This window comes from Arachis ipaensis, chromosome B02 (assembly GCF_000816755.2).
Source record: "Arachis ipaensis cultivar K30076 chromosome B02, Araip1.1, whole genome shotgun sequence".
Classification (NCBI taxonomy): Eukaryota; Viridiplantae; Streptophyta; class Magnoliopsida; order Fabales; family Fabaceae; genus Arachis; species Arachis ipaensis.
Genome location: NC_029786.2, coordinates 7747357 through 7753065, shown reverse-complemented (window position 1 = coordinate 7753065; position 5709 = coordinate 7747357).

Sequence of the window (5709 nt, the reverse complement as noted above, 5' to 3'; positions counted from 1 at the left end):
GAGAGAGAAAGAGGAGTAAATCTAGAAGACCGAAACAAACAATCAACGGTATCGAAACAACGTATGGAACACTGCAATAGTGCAATGTGTCTCTGTCACGTTGCCGCCCACAGTGTTGTGAAATTTCTGCTTTCTATGTCTTACGACACAATTTTTATTTTTTATGATGCATTAGGGTAATTGGGTAACTCATCATGGTACAAACAAACATATCTTTGGCATTTTAAACGGGCCAAAACTTGTATATTATATAATTATTTTCGCATAAGATTGATGGTTGAAAATGTTAAATTATTTTATGAATTCTGTTGAGTTAATACTTAAAATGGTTCCTAAAATTTGACCATCGACTCAATTTAGTTTTCAAGGTTTTAATTGCCTTTAATTATACCTTGAAATTTTGACCCGTGTCTCAATTTGGTATTTTTGTCGCTTTCCGTCACCGAAAAACTGACCTGGCAATTTTAGTTGGCATCTCAACGACGTCGTTTAACTCTTGGCGCCCAAATTGTTTAGAAACGACATAGTGTGACATGAGAAAAGGGTTAACCACCTTAAAATAAAACCCTCCAATTGACTCTTCTTCTTCCTCCTCCTCCCTTCGTATACGTATCCTCAGAGAAGAACCATGGGTGTCGCTGTAACTAAAGCTTGAAACTTTTCTTACTTGTTTCGCCCCGCCCCCTCCCCCCTCCCACCAAATTGTGAAGACTAATTGCCTGAGAATCATCATCTCTTCAAAAACTAGTTAGTAATAAAATCGTTACTTTCAACATACGATACTCTGTTTATTGCAAAATGTTGCATGGGGTTTGTTTTTCATTTTTTTTTTTCGCTTTATTTCATGAGGTTTGTTTTTCATTTTTTTTCACTCTATTACCCTAATGGAGGAGAAGCAGACACACCCAAAATTGTTGCTATTGCTTTTGGTGCATATTATAATCTTGCTCTTGCAGGTTCTATAACAGTGTAACTCTTCACACCTACTCAATTTTTCTTTATTTATTATTTTTCTTTTTTTGAAGTTAATTAATTTTGATACATTAAGAGTAGTGTAAACTTGTTTGCAGCGTCATCTAATCAAATTTGTTGTCTTATATGACCAATTAAAGTGGATGTATTAAAGTTTGAAACTTTTGCTGTTAGATTAAGTTCTGGGTAAAACTTTCTGCTGATAGTATATGCAGATTGCATCTTTTAACTTTTCGGTTTATGTTTCAAAAAGAATTTTTTTTGAAGAAATAAATAAATAAAAAGCTATAGTTTTGTGTACTTGAATATAAGTGACAAAGGTGTTGAGTGACAACATGGGAAGTAAGTTGAGAGTGGAGTGAAAGTGAGAAGATTTTGATTTTCACTACTTGGTATGTGTGGGTGGAACTTAAAGATAAAGGGTATATAGCCTTTTCAACCGTGTATGGCTTTGATTGCATCAAGCAAGAGTAAAACATTTGTAATATTTGACTGATTCAGTTGAAATGTTTTATGAAGTCCTTCAGTCTGCTTATGCTGAATACTTGTTTGGTCATATGATATTTAAAGCTTTGTATGCATTCTAACATATTTCACTATTGCAGAATTTTTAGCTTAACCGATATAAACAAATAAATAAAAGATTCAATACAATGTAGTAACTGGCTTTTTTAAGTATATGTTTAATTAATTTGATCAAAAGAGGAACAATTGAACCCTTTTTCTTTATAAGCTTATATAAGGGAATAAGAAATATATGATAAATTGTTATGTTAGCTAAGACATTAGAATGATTTTTAATGATGTTGCCAGACTCTTGCTGTATTATTGGCTGCATTTTAAAACTACATGTAAGGCTACTTTTTGAGCAGTAATAATTGCTAACATCAACTATATGAAATTAATATGGAGAAAAATATTTGAGACTATATAACAAATTTTATGCATCTTCTTAATTGCATTGCAAGTGTAATGGTGTGAATAAATATGTCAAATTTTTGCCCTTTTTATGTCATTTGGGTCTCGAAGTAAACATTGATAAGCGCTAATAAGGGAAGAAGAATTTAGTCTCTCTCCCTTCAAAAACGGATCAATTACTATACCCTGCTTTTGCAAGAGTGAATATCACGTGGATGTCTTTAGAATTTTGTGCTGATATAGATATGTAGCACCATGAGTACTAGGTATCTGGTGTAATCTTACGCAGGTTTATCTTATTGGAATTTATTTTTTACCGCAATAATTTCCTTCTGTGTGTTGACAGATGACGGGTACGTTTAGGTCTCACCCTTGCGTAAACCGTGTGCTCCATACCAACCTAAGTTTTTATATCCGGTTCAAATTGCATGTGGAGCTGCACATACTATTATTGTTGCGCGGATGGATATAAGGTGTGGTCTTGGGGTAGGAGGCGATGTAGAGTTCTTGGAACCGGTAACGAATTGGATTGTTATACCCTCACTAAGGTGCGGTGGCCTTCAGCGACAGAAGATTCAGAGGAAAAGGAATCAAAGAGCTTCCAGACTATCGAAGAATAGGATGCAACCCACAACCGTACCAATGGGGAACCTTCCCACCTCTATCACGATATGCGTTCTTAACCCAGCCACCATGCGAACTAGCTCTACTAGAGCTACCTGTGTCTTAGCTGCTGCTGCCCAACACCCTTCTCAACTCTTGGAGAGACTCTTGCGATTTGGAGAAATTGGGGCTGCTAGGTTTTATTTAAAATTTTTAGGGGTTAAATTGATACCTTCAAACATTTCGCCACGTCATCTAACTGTTATGGTGCCATGTGTCAACCAAAATTGCCTGATCAGCTTTCCGGTGACGGAAAACGACGGATGGACCAAATTGAGGCACGAGCCAAGATTTCAGGGTATAATTAGAGTCAATTGAAACCTTGAGGGCTAAATTGAGTCTGGGGTCAAATTTCAGGGGTCATTTTGAGTATTAACTTGAATTCTGTTAGGTAATTAATATTTAACCAGTTAATTACTAGTCAATTTATTATTAATTAGTAATTCTGATATTTTAAATTGTTATTAATTAATAATTATTTTAAATTTATTTTTTAAAAATATAAAATTAATAATTATTAATTACAGTTGTTTAAAGTTGACTGGTTAAGAATTATTTATTTATATTTATTTATATTTTATAAAATAATTTTTGAATTAAAAAAATAAATATGCAATCACTAAAACGGTTAAATTTTTTCAATATTGGATGATATTTAGTATAATGCATGATTATGATACAGCTGTGTATTTTATTGTGATATTAAAAGCTAGCATAATTCATTCCCCACGATTTATAGACAGTAGCAAGAAGACACAAAAAATAGTAGAAAAGAAGAAAATGGATGGAACGACTAGAAGTATAGTGGGGCAATTTGATTAATGGTGGGGACAATTTGTGAAGGAGATAACAAAATTTGAGATTTATAGCCGCCAAGGCTCAATTTCTTTTTATCTCCCTCACAAATCGCCCCCACCATGCATCAAATCGCCCCCACCATATTTCTAGTCATCCCCTCAATTTTCTTCTTTTCTACTATTTCTTTGTCTTTTTGTTGCTGTCTACAAATTGTGAAGAACGATTACTGCTAGCCTCCAATATCATAGTAAAACACACAACTGTATCATAATCACGCATTACACCAACTAACGGTCAATATTTAAAAAAAAATACCAGGCTAAATTTTTTAATATTGGACTGCAATTGGTGTTATGCGTCATTATGATGCAGATTCATATTTAACTGGAATATTGGAAAGAAGCAGAAATCGCTGCAGGCGATTTATAGAGAACAGGAACAGGACAAAAAAAAGGCCAGCAAAAAAGGAGCGATTACTACATGGACGTAAAAAATATTTGAAAAGAAATAAATGGTGGGGTGACTTGACGGATGGTGGGAACAAACAACTTGATATATGGTGAGGGAGACTTGATGTATGGTGAAGTAACTTGTCCCAAAAAAAAATTGAATCGCAACGACTATAAATACGGACTTAACAGAGGCTTCACGTTTATCTTATTGTTTCTCCTCCTCTTCTTCTTTGTTTTTGTTTTTTTGGTTTGTTTGTTATTGTTGTTTTTAATTTAAAAAAATTATTGAAAAAATGAGTGATAGAATTAGTTTGAGAGTATATTATAATGGTCAAATTGTATTTCAAACATCAGAAAGTGTAAGATTTATGTGTGAGAATCCATATGATATTGTTGTTCCTTTCACCATATTATTTGAAGAGTTAAAAGGTATAATTTGTGAAAGGATAAATCCTCATATATTGAAAAAAAATGATTAATGTTGTATACAGATATCCTGTAACAGTATTTGGAGGATTCATACAATTCAAGACAAAATATGTCAGTGATAAAGCAACGATGCAAAAAATATTTTCAATATATCATGAAAGTCGATCACAAGACTTCGTCATCGAGCTACACGTTGAGTTCGAACACTTAATTTATGGGGTTGAAGAATTCGATGGAGACATAAATTGGGAAGACTACAATAGTGAAATTGAAGATGAATTTAAAGACAACTGCGAAAAAATTATCCAAATGTAGATGGAAACGATGTTGATTGCACTAATGAGTCAGATGTAGAAAAAATGGCAAATGTCCTAACAAGCCAATATCTGTTTGAGGAGCCGTCTTTTATGCACGCTTTAGACCTTGTGGCTTTCAATGTACTGGAGTTTTTTGAGTATGCGAATGCTAGTATGTGAATATGATATTAATAGAGTATATCTATATTTTCTGTATTATGAGATGATGATTTTATTGTAGTTGTAAATTGTAATGTATAATTGCTTTTTGTAGTATTGTTGCATATCCATCTATTGTTGCAGATGAAAAATTTGTTATTAGAATAAAATTCAGTTCTAGTGAGATTGTGATTGCGGCCATTAAAGACTAAACAATTTATAAGAGAGTTGATTATCAGATATACAAGCTTGAACTAATGGTATTTTAGGTCAAATGTGTACAATATAAAAATAATTGTGATTAATTTATCAGGACTAATTTAATTCAAAAAAAAATATTGTTGATAAATAAGATGTTATAACAATAACTACACTTACATCAAATCTACTATTTTTCAAGACCACGGCAAACAGGACTCAAACACAATTTGCGGGAAAAAAAAAGTAAAAAACATTCTATTTTAATTATTAACTTTTGTAAAACAACAATTTGTTTAATTTTTGGTAAAGCAGTGTTCATACACAAATTTAATAAAATATTTTAAAAATATATTAACATAATAAAATATATTAACATATGAATAACATAATAAAATATATTTTTCGTTGTTATTTTGTTCTTATTATGTTATTTTGGTAAAATAATAAAATATATTAAAAAATTATTTATACTTATTATTACAATTTAACATGCCAACATAAAAATAAAAATCATACTAATTATTTTCTAGTATTATTAATTTATTATCATATGTAACAAAATTATAATTTTTAGAGCAATTATCTAAATCAATCTTCAAAGATTTTAAAAGCAGATATTTTATTTTTCAAGAAAAATTAATACACAAAAATATCTCTAAATTTTTACTCCGGCAGACAAATCAATCTCCAGTTTATTTTTCGGCAGAATAATTACTCAAATCAGTCTCCAAAAATTTTAAAATGGGACATTTTAGTCCTAAAAAAAATTAATACACAAATTAATCCCCAACATTTTTTTCTATCAAACATAACAGTTTTTC